Consider the following 12451-nt stretch of genomic DNA (forward strand, 5'->3'; position numbering starts at 1 on the left):
AAGGGATATAAATTATGATATTATATACCTAAAACATAGAGGGGAGCAGATTAAAAATTTTGTGCTTTTAGAATGGGTTCAAACTTAAGCTACCATCAATTCAGTATAGACTGCTGTAAGCATAAGATGTTAAATAAAAACTTAATGGTAACCACAAATCAAAAACTGGTAATAGATAATCAAAAATTAAAAAGGAATCCAAGTGTATTACTAAGAAAGCCAGCAAGCCATGAGAGAAGAGCAAAAGAAACAGAGAACTACAAAAACAACCATAAAACAAGTAACAAAATGGCAATAAGTACATACCTATCGATAACTGCTTTGAATGTAAATGGACTAAAAGTTCCAATCAAAAGACATAGAGTGACACTGAGTAAAAAAACAACAACATCTCTATATGCTGCCTACAGGAGACTCATTTCAGCCTGAAAGAAACCTGCAAATTGAAAGTGAGGGGATGGAGAAACATTTACCATGCAAATGAATGTCAAAAGAAAGCCGAGGTAGCACTACCTATATCAGACAAAATAGACTTTAAAACAAAGACTATAACAAGAGACAAAGTAGGACACTATATCTAATAAAGGGGACAATGCAACATGCACCCAAAAATGGGAGCAAACAAATACATAAAACAGCTAATCACAAACATAAAGGAAGAAATCAATAGTAATACAATAACAGTAAAGGACTTTAACATCCCACTTACATCAGTGCATAGATCATCCAAACACAAGGAAACAGTGGCTTCGAATGACACATTGGACCAGATGAATCTGATAGATATATTCAGAATATTCCATCTTAAAACAGAGGAATACATATTCTTTTCAAATGCACATGAATATCCTCCAGAAGAGATCAGTGTTAGGTCACAAAACAAGTCCCAACAAATTCAAAAAGACTGAAGTGATACCATGAGTCTTTTCTGACAGCAATGTTATGAAACTAGAAATCAACCACAAGAAAAAATCTGGAAAGAACACCAATACATGGAGGTTAAATAACATGCTACTAAATAATGAATGAGTCAACCAAGAAATCAAAAAGGAAATAAAAATAGACATGGAGACAAATGAAAATGAAACACAATGGTCCAAAATCTTTGGGATGCAGCAAACACTGTTCCATGCAGGAAGTTTATAGCAAGAGAGGTCTACCTCAAGGAGCAAGAAAAATCTCACATAAGCAACCTAACCTTACACACCTAAAGAGATAGAAAAAGAAGAACAAAGAAAACCAAAAACTAGTAGAAGGGGGAAAAAAAGATTTGAGCAGAAATAAAATGAAATAAAAGCAAAACAAAAAACTAATAAAATGGATCAATGAAACCAGGAGCTGATTCTTTGGGAAGAAATCAAAAAAATTGATGAAACTTTAGCTATATTCATAACAAAAAGAGGACTCAAATAAACAAAATCAGAAATGGAAGAGAAGAAATAATAATGGATACCAGAGAAATACAAAGGATTATAAAAGAATACTATGAAAAAGTATATGCCAACAAATTGGACAACCTAAAAGAAATGGATAAATTCCTAGAAACATATAACCTCCCAAAAATCAATCAGGAAGAAATAGAAAATTTGAACAGACTGATTACCATCAATGAAATTGAATGAGTAATTAAAAACTCTGAACAAACCAAAGTCCAGGACCAGCTGGCTTCACAGGGGAATTTTACCAAACATTTAAAGAAGAGTTAATATCTATACTTCTCCAAATTCATTCTATGAGGCCAGTATTATTACCCTGATACTAAAACCAAATAAAGACATTATAACAAAAGAGAACCACAGGCCAATATCTCTGATGAACAAGGATGCAAAAATCCTCGACCAAATATCAGTAAATCAAATCCAACAATACATTAAAAAAATCAGTCGCCACCATTAAGTGAGATTTATTCCTTGGATGCAAGGGTGGTTTGATATTTGCAAGTCAACCAACATGATATAGCACATCAATAAGAGAAAGGATATAAAACATGATTATATCAATAGATGCAGAAAAAGCATTTGACCAAGTGTAATATCCATTCATGATAAAAACCTTCAACAAAGTAGGTTTAGAGGGAACATACCTCAACATAATAAAGGCCATATATGAAACACCATAAATATCCTAGAAGAGAGCACAGGCAATAATTTCTCTGATATCAGCTGTAGCAACATTTTTCTAGATACATCTACTGAAGCATGGAAACAAAAACAAAAACAAAAACAAAAAACTATTGGGACATCAAAATCAAAATCTTCTGCACAGCAAAGGACATAATTAACAAAACAAAAGGACAATTTACAGAATGGGAGAAAATATTTGCAAATGATATATCTGATAAGGGGTTAGTATCCAAAATGTATAAAGATTTATACAACTCAACATCAAGAAAACAAATAATCCAATTAAAAATGGTCAGGAGGCATGAACAGACATTTTTCCACAGAAGATATACAGATCAGATGGCCAACAGACACATGAAAAGATACTAAACATCACTCATCATCAGGGAAATGCAAATCAAAACCACAATGAGATATCACCTCACATCTGTCAGAGTGGCTAAAATCAAAAACATAAGGACAAACAAGTGTTGGTAAGGATGTGGAGAAAAAGGAACTTTCATGCACTGTTCATGGGAATGCAAGCTGGTGCAGCCACTGTGGAAAACAGTATTGAGATTTCTCAAAATATTAAAAATTGAATCATCCTATGCTCCAGCAATTCAACTACCGAGTATTTATCCAAAGAACACAAAACACTAATTCAAAAAGATATATGCAGCATTTTATACATGCTGTGTTTATTGCAGCATTATTTACAATAGCCAAGATATGGACAAAAACCGAGTTTTCATTGATAGATGAATAGATAAAGAAGAGGTGATGTATACACATTGCATATATAATGGAATATATAATGAAGTATTACTTAGCCATAAAAAATGAAATCTTGCCATTTGCAACATCGATGGATCTAGAGGGTATAATGCTGCTAAGTGAAAGAAGTCAATCAGAGAAAGACAAATATCATATGATCTCACTCATACGTGGGATTTAAGGAACAAACCAAATGAACAAAGAAAAAAAGAGACAAAAACAAACAAACAAAAAAACAAAAAGAAAAAAAACAGACTCTTAACTATAGAGAACAAACTGATGGTACCAGAGGGGAGGTGGGTGAGGATATGAGTAAAATAGGTGAAGGGGATTAAGGGTACACTTATCGTGATGAGCACTGAGAAATGTACAGACTTGTTGAATCTCTATGTTGTATACCCGAAATTAATATAACACTGTACATTAATTATAATGGAATTAAAAAAAGGAATGCACACTATAAGGTGTCCCATTTTTATACAGATGCCAATATACAGTGCCACTGTCCAAATGATACCCCTTCAACATATGTAGATTAAAATACTTAAGAGAATTTTAAATGGTCTTTGACGTTCCATTGGGAATTATGTCAACTCCATTCCAAATAACTCCCCTTTTACTCTTTATCTCAGAACCTAGCTTATTTTTCATCGTAACACCCATAACTATCTGACAGTACAACCAATATTTACTTATTTCTTTATTGTCAAAATCCGTTTCCAGAATGTAAGCTTACTGAGGGCAGGGACTTTGTTTTATTCACTGCTATAATATGCCTCCATAAATAACACTATCTGATGCATATTTATTTCTCTCTCTCTCTCTCTCTCTCTCTATATATATATATATACACACACACACACACACACACACACACACACACACACACATATACACATACATATATATATAAAGAATGATATATATATCATTCATCATCAATGAATGAACAAATATTAATTTTATGGAAATAAATTATTATGTTTCTTCTTTTTATGTTTATTTATTTATTTTGAGAGAGACAGAGACAGCATGAGCAGGGGAGGGGAAGAGAGTGAGGGAGAGAATCCCAAGCAGGCTCCTCACTGTCAGCACAGAGCCTGATGTAGGGTTTGAACTCAAGAAACCATGAGATCATGACCTGAGCCAAAACCTAGAGATGGACATTCAACCAATTGAGCCACCCAGGTGCCCCAAATCATTATGTTTCTTTACTCCAAATTCACTACTCTACTATGGTGGTTTACTGGCCTAAGCATTCTAAAATCCACCATATTTATAAAGATTTAGAGACTAAATTAATAATCTACCTCCTATTGCTTTTTGGAGCATTCTCTGTGGTATAAAAATAAAACCCTCAGTATATAAAAATCAAATTATCTCTGGGCATCTCACACAAAGAAAAGGAGTATGTAAAATAACAGGAAAAATAAAAATCTACTTAACTGGTTAAGAAATTTTATGGATGAGGGGCGCCTGGGTGGCGCAGTCGGTTAAGCGTCCGACTTCAGCCAGGTCACGATCTCGCGGTCCGTGAGTTCGAGCCCCGCGTCAGGCTCTGGGCTGATGGCTCAGAGCCTGGAGCCTGTTTCCGATTCTGTGTCTCCCTCTCTCTCTGCCCCTCCCCCGTTCATGCTCTGTCTCTCTCTGTCCCAAAAATAAATAAACGTTGAAAAAAAAAAATTAAAAAAAAAAAAATAATAAAAAAGAAATTTTATGGATGAAAAATTTGTTTTTAAATAAAGATCAGTTTTGATATTTTCCTTCCTCTTACCTTTGTCCTGATCCTGCTTTTCAATAAACTCTTAAAATGATCCAGGTATACCATTTTAGAGTTTATGTTGTCTTCTTGGGCCTTCTCCATTCATAATGTTAAGTGTCTAGAAATGTCTACATTTATTGTTTAATACATTCTCTTAAACCATCAGCCATTGGGAGCCTGGTGGCACAGTTAGTTAAGTGTCCAACTCTTGATTTCAGCTCAGGTCACAATCTCATGATTTGTGAGACTGACCCCACATCAGGCTCTGTGCTGACAGCATGGAGTCTGCTTGGGACTCTCTCTGTCAGGATTCTCTCTCTCTCTCACTCTCTGCCCCTTCCCCACCTGTGCATGCATGTTCTCTCTCTCTCAAAATAAATAAATAAACATTTTTTTAAAAAATCAGCCATTAGCAGTCATCAAAAGACTATTGTGTGTATTATCACAGATATTGGCTTGCAGCAAGGTAGTTTGTACCAGAAGCTCCTCACCATCCTGCAATGGCTAGATAAAGAGGACATAATTTGGCTGCCTCCCATCACAACTCCTTGTCTTAGAAACTCTAAGATGATGCCAGAAATTTGGGGTGAGATATGTAATTACTTTGACAGAACTTCTCTGATGTTCTTCCTTTCTTCCTCTTGCCTTAAGACAACCATTTGTATCCCCTTATCTAGATCCCCTTCCATATTACACCCTCATGTAATAGTTATGTATTTCTTTAAGATTACTGTGAGAAAGTAACCTTCTACCCATGATAGATGGTATTAAGTACACAAAAAGAATAAATATTAAAATTATTTTTGTTTGGTCTCATCTATAAATTTTTATAGAACAGTTACTTTTTTTTTAATTTGAGAGAGAGAGACAGCATGAGTAGGGGAGAGGAGCAGAGAGAGACAGGAGCAGAGAGTAGAGTCTTAAGCAGACTCCATGCTCAATGTGGGGCTGGACGTGGCACTCAGTCCCACAACTCTGGGATCATTACCTGAGCTGAAATCAAGAGTCAGACGCTCAAGTGACTGAGATACCCAGGCACCCCTATAGAAGAGTCTAAAGAGAATTGAGATTTCAACTCGGTTAAAATGTATTAGCTCCTATTTTCTAGCACTTTTTGCTTTTCAAAAAAAAAAAAAACTTCATTCACTCATTAACTCAATAAATATTTTTTATGAATAATGTGTAGATTTTGGAGGTATAAAATGCATAAGATGGATGGCTTGGAAGAAGTTAAGTTGACAGCCTGAAGACCAGTAAGAACAATAATAAGTAGTCTGTGAAAGAAACTCTAAGAGCCTGAGCTAAGGCAGAAATAGAACAAGGAGAATTTAAGCAGAAAAGTGACTTACACTGAGTTGGATAGGTGATAGAGAGGATGTAATTGAGCATGACTCCATGGTTTCCAGCTGGGTAAGTGGGTAAGTGGTGGTTCTGTTCACTAAGATGAAAAGGGGAATGCAACAGAAGGTGTTCTATCCCTTTTCATTCCACAGACATCCTGGGATAGCTATCTACAACCATAGCTTCACTTACCAACAACATGCTATTGGTTTCAAAACCTTCAGCTCTTGCCCACATTTGTACTTAAGGCTTTTAACACAAATGAGACTGCTAATGGGACAGCTCCACTTAGATGTTCCACAGGAGTCTCAAACACAACCTTTACAAATAAACTCACCATCTTCTCCCAAAACCACTCTTGCATCCTGATCTTAGGGAATTCATTTACCATTTAATAAAGAACTAAAAGTCTATTTTATTTCTTCTTCCCACTCATGTTCCACTTTCGCTTCATCATCAAATCATGTTAATATCTACTATATCTTTTCAATACTTTTAATTTTTCTCCATACTTTTTTTACCTTAGTTTACATAAATTATGTTCTTATTCTAGTATTGCCCTATTTCATTTTGACATGCTATCCAGTCTTGCCAAGTTCATTCAGAATTATGTTCTTAAAATATGACTTTTCTTACTTAAACCTTTTATACAACTCTCAATTGCCTTCAGGATAAATTTGATCCCCTCAACACGGCCGACTAATTTCTATAAGAAGTGGCTCTAGTTTACCTCTTCAGTCTTGTCTCTCAGCCTTGCTCTTTTCCCGACTAAGCCACTGCCACTCATGCATTGCCATTATAACCCTCTGCATGGCAAACACAATGAATCAATTACCTTTAACATCCAATATATTTTAAATGTTAAGTTAGAGAAGAACTAAAAATTTTCTATGAATTTGTCAATTTATATTACCAAGAGCAATTATAGACAATTAATGGAGGCAGAAAGCAAAATACAGCGGCTCCAGGGATCATGCATCAAGAGTAATAAGGAAATGATAGCAGAAAAGGTAGAAAAAACTCATCACGTTATCAAATATTGACTGAATTGACCAGGTACCAGTTACCAGCACATGACACAATAAATGGGTGTACGACGCCAAACTGATCCTTGAAATTTAGGTAAGAGTTAAATTACCTAGAAGAAACTGTTAAGGGTATCCCAATCCAAGTCTAGCCAAATAGTATCACAAAAACAAAAAGTTGGAAGAAAGACTTCTGTCGACAAAGGAAGATGATTTCAAGCAATCTTGCAATACTAGAGCATGAAATAGGAGGACAGAAAATAATGAGAGGAGACGCATAAATAGAAAAGAATCAGTCCATAGAGGGTTTTATCATGTCATGTCCTTAGATTTGATTTTTTTTAGCAGATAAAATGTCATGGGAAAAGAAATTTCATTCCATTCATTGTTTAGTAGCATGTTATTTAGCCACAGATTTGAGGAAACCGAGGAAACCCAACAACTAAATGCAATGTAGGATGCAGGACTGGATTATGAAACAGAAAAGGGATGCTGAGGAGAGGGAAACCGATGCATAACTAAAGTCTGGAGTTTACTTAATTGTAATCAGCAATATTAACTTACTGGTTTCAAGCAATGTGCTATGGTCATGTGACATGTTAACATGGGTAAGGAAATGAAGGAGGTTTAAAGTTATTTCAAATTGAGAATAAACTGAGGGTTGATGGGGGTGGGAGGGAGGGGAAAGTGGGTGATAGGCATTGAGGAGGGCACCTGTTGGGATGAGCACTGGGTGTTGTATGGAAACCAACTTGACAATAAATTTTATATTAAAATAAATAAATAAATAAATAAAACACAAAAAAATAAAAATAAAAAAATAAAGTAATTTCAAAGCTAAAATATTTTTAAAAAGTGATGGCACAAATATATTTTTCAAAAAACTTCCAGACAACACTGAACTGTATCCAATAAACATAAATCATTTTTTAAAAAATTCATCAATATTGGGGCACCTGGTCAGCTCAGTCAGTTAAGCGTCTGACTTCGGCTCAGGTCATGATCTCACAGCTTGTGAATTTGAGCCCCATGTCAGGCTCTGTGCTGACAGCTCAGAGCCTGGAACATGCTTCGGATTGTGTCTCCTCTCTCTGCCCCTCCCCCACCCACACTCTGTTTCTCTCTCTCTCTCTCTCTCTCTTTCTAAAATAAATAAATAAATAAATAAATAAATAAATAAGCAAACATTTGAAAAAAATTTAATTCATCAATATATATTAGTTTCTGTATTTGTTTTTTTCTCTTCATCTTCCTCTGCCCTGGAGCCTAAATTCATCTAAATAAGAGGTGGCCTCATGGCTAACACATAGTTTAAATTAGCTTTGTGAAGCTGTAAGGATTCTGAGAAGGTATACAGGAGCCCCTAGAATGGAGACAGCAGCTTTTACAGATTAGGCTTCTTTACAGGCAGGGATGTGGACTCAAAAGACAAACAAGTAAATTTTATCTTATTATTAATTTAATTTTTTAAATGTGCATTTATTTTGAGAGAGAGTGAGTGTGTGTGCACGTACAAGAGCAGGGGAGGGGCAGAGAGAGAGGGAGAGACAGAATCCCAAGCAGGCTCCACGTTGTCAGTGCAGACTCAGGGCTCGATCTCATGAATCATGAGATCATGACCTGAGCCAAAATCAAGAGTCAGATGCTTAACTGACTGAGTCACTCAGGCGCCCTAAACAAGTCCACTAAAGCCACTGAAAAAGTCAAATGACCAAAGACCAGAGCATTTGAAAGTCTATATTTGAATATGTGTTCTTCCACTTGTAAATGTGCAAATGTGTAAATGTGAACCACTTGGGACCTCTGTTACCTTATCTGGTAACTGGAGATACCACAAATACTGACTTCTGAGGATTGTTGTAATAATTTTGTTTCTATTTACTGTAAAATTACCATCTGTAAAAAATCACCATTTACTGTAAAATCATCATCTATTAGATGTTACTGATAAAAGATGTAAAGATCATATTTAAAATGCTCTTTGAAATACAGATCTGAAGAAAATGTAGTTTTTTTTTAAATTTTGTTATTGTTGTTGTTTTTCCTGCAGTTAAACAAACATTTGGGAAAGCAGAAGTGTTGCTAGCATTTCTGACTTGCACAGAACATGGTCATATTTCTATTTGGCAGCTAAGGAAAACAACTGCTGGGATTCAAGCAGTTACTCCTACTTAAAAGGACTATGATAGATTGTTAAAACTGAATTTTAATGTTATTAATAAATGTCTGAAGATAACTGTAAGGTGGTAATTAATTATAGAGAGTCTCTGGAACTATTACATGCTCACATTTGTCATCACCACATCTCTGAAATACCAGGATGATGCTGATAGATTAGCCTCATTACCCACACAAACTCCAAGACATCTCTTGGAGTCTCCCATTAAGGAGGTTTGCTCCAATTCCCTTTCCCAAAATTACTATCAACCTATTGACAATTGACCAAGTAATAGTGACAACTTAGTGAATGCTATGTCCTTGCTTTGTTTTAAAAAGAAAACCACTGGGGCGCCTGGGTGGCGCAGTCGGTTGGGCGTCCGACTTCAGCCAGGTCACGATCTCGCGGTCCGTGAGTTCGAGCCCCACGTCAGGCTCTGGGCTGATGGCTCGGAGCCTGGAGCCTGCTTCCGATTCTGTGTCTCCCTCTCTCTCTGCCCCTCCCCCGTTCATGCTCTGTCTCTCTCTGTCCCAAAAATAAATAAACATTGAAAAAAAAAATTTAAAAAAAAAAAAAAAAAAAAAAGAAAACCATTACTTTATTTTCACCTAACACAAACACAAAAACACTTTTCTCCCCAGGCACATAAGTAATGCATTGTAACATTTAGTTTTGGGCTCCCCTTCCAAGAAATCTCCTGGTTGGTTATACTCCCACCTCTTTGGCCACTCATTCTAGTCTTTGCTGTGGGTTCTCTCTCTTCAGCCCATCTCTTAAACATTATTTTCCAAAGAATTTTAGATTCTCTTCCCCTCAACTACTACAGATTGTCTGATAAGTAAACCTGTCTATAAACTGCCTCTACTTACTGTGGACACCATCATCTTTGCTTTAATTATTATAAAGCTTCCTATATAGTTGCTGTCCTTGCAGTTTCTCTGCAGCCCATTCTCTGCATGACAGCCAAAAGTGATCTTTCTATGATACTAATCTCATCATGTTAATCCCCTGATTAAGCCCTAAGAGTTTCCCACTGCCCTCAAGATGAAGCACAAACTCTTAGTTGTCACCTTCATGATCTAACTCCTCTTAATCTATTAAGCTTTCCAGTTCCAGATCTTAACCACTCCATCTGCTACCAATACATTCTACAATCACATGTATTTTTCTTTTCTATGTCTCCTGAATTGGAAATTTCCATTCATTTATGGTGACTAACACTGTTCTAGGCACATAAGTGTTCAATAAATAATTGTTAAATGAATGAATGAGTGAAAATGGCAATCTTTACAAACAAGGCAAGTCGATGCAAAAATTAACAACTTATATCAAAATACACAAAAATCACTAATTGGAAAACATAATTTTTAACAATAATAAAGAAAGGGAAATAAGCATTAACATGATCAACCTAGGGGTGCCTGGCTGGCTCAGTGGGTAGAGAATGCAACTCTTGATCTCAGGGTTGTGAGTTAAAGCCCCATACTGGGCTTAGAACCTACCTAAAATAAATAAATAAATAAATAAATAAATAAATAAATAAATAAATAAAATGATCATCCTAATGTCATATTTTAAAATAAGTTTAAAAATATAAAAAAATAGCAATATATTCTTACTATCAATCTATTACTAAGAGAATGCACAATTTTATTCTCTGTAAAACAAGCTTAAGTAGTGGACGACTTAACTTATTTTGGCACTTAAAATATAAAATGTGTACTACTGACATTTATATAATGGTGTAGTTGAAGAAACCCACTGCCTGTTCAGTTTTGTAGAGGAAAAAATTTTTGCGTGCTTCATAAGAAATTTACAGAAGCTACTGGCTCAAGAGATGAAAAACAGCCTCTTGATGGAATACTAAGTACTGCCTGCTCTATTATGCAGCATTTCTACAGAAACAGGAGCAGATCCCAGCAGCATTTTATGAATCTGTGTGGACATGTGAGAGTCTTCATTTGTTTCCCAGGAAAGTTTCTTATTACAAAAAGGTTACTGCCTAAGTTAACTGCCCTCTATTTTCATCTTTAGAGACAGGCAGCAGGCATCCATATTCTTATCCAACAACCCTCTGATTTTAACTCATTCTAAACCTATGACTTTCAAAATTTACTTTTGACATGATAACAGGAGGAAAAAAAGGTAAGAAAATTTGAGCAGTTCAAGATGTAGTCGCAGCCCTAGTAGGAATATGGAATGGAAAATTGTGTTCCTATTACAAATGCCCATTATTTATTTATTGATAAGCATTCATATCTAGGTCATGAAGACAAATCACATTCATAATTTCTCAATCATTATCATTTTAAATTTTAATAGGTAAACACATGGACTCTTAGTCTCCCTGTGTGAATTATTCAAATGTAAAGGCTACAACCTCAAACAACATGATGTTATATAAATGAGGCATAGAACATAGGAAACAGTTAACCATAAAGAATAAATTGAATTGACAAGTCCCCTTCGGTAACAGTCCTAGTCTCTATGTACGTATTTGAAGATTTAGAAGCTAGTTCTGTTACAAAAAGTTCTACAGTCTAATCACCTCTCTGGTATTATAACTTCCCGTCTTGAATTCTTTTCTTAGGCAAACTCCTGACACAATATGAAGTATAATTAGGCAGCATTTCTTCATGTAGCAGCCAATCTTGCTACTATATTTGAATTTAATTTAATTACTGAAACACAATTAATTTAAATGAAAAATTGCTTGTATGTGAACAAGGAACAGTTGGCTCATCACCACAGCTACACTAGTTAGATGGCATATCTATCTTGTTCTGTTTATTCTAGGCAAAGCACTTACAAAGAGATTAACAAATACAGAAGTCTCAGCAAAGTGATAAAGAGTATACACATTTGTAATACAAGGAATTACTACTTGAATGTAAGCTCCATGAGGTCATAGTCTTTATTTTTCACTGTAATGTATTCAACATCTAAAACATTCCTTGGCACATAATAAGTGTTCAGTAAATATATGTTGAAAAAAATTAACAAATGAATATGAATAAAGAACTGAAAAAGATATACTTAACAAAACTACAAAAGCTATCTTCAAAGATTTAAAAGCTATGGAGTGACAAAGATAATATTAGACATATCTTGCAGAACTTCAGATAGCAAAACTAGAAGCAACAGATAAGAGTTACAAAATAATTTCTAATAAATAAAGTTAGAACAAGCTACCAAGAAAACCAGAAGTTTCCTTTCTGACTGAGAGTTTAGATTATGTGAACTTTACTGTCCTTTCCAAATTTGACTCCATAAATACAAAAAAATA

Source organism: Prionailurus bengalensis, chromosome C2 (genome assembly GCF_016509475.1).
Source record: "Prionailurus bengalensis isolate Pbe53 chromosome C2, Fcat_Pben_1.1_paternal_pri, whole genome shotgun sequence".
Classification (NCBI taxonomy): Eukaryota; Metazoa; Chordata; class Mammalia; order Carnivora; family Felidae; genus Prionailurus; species Prionailurus bengalensis.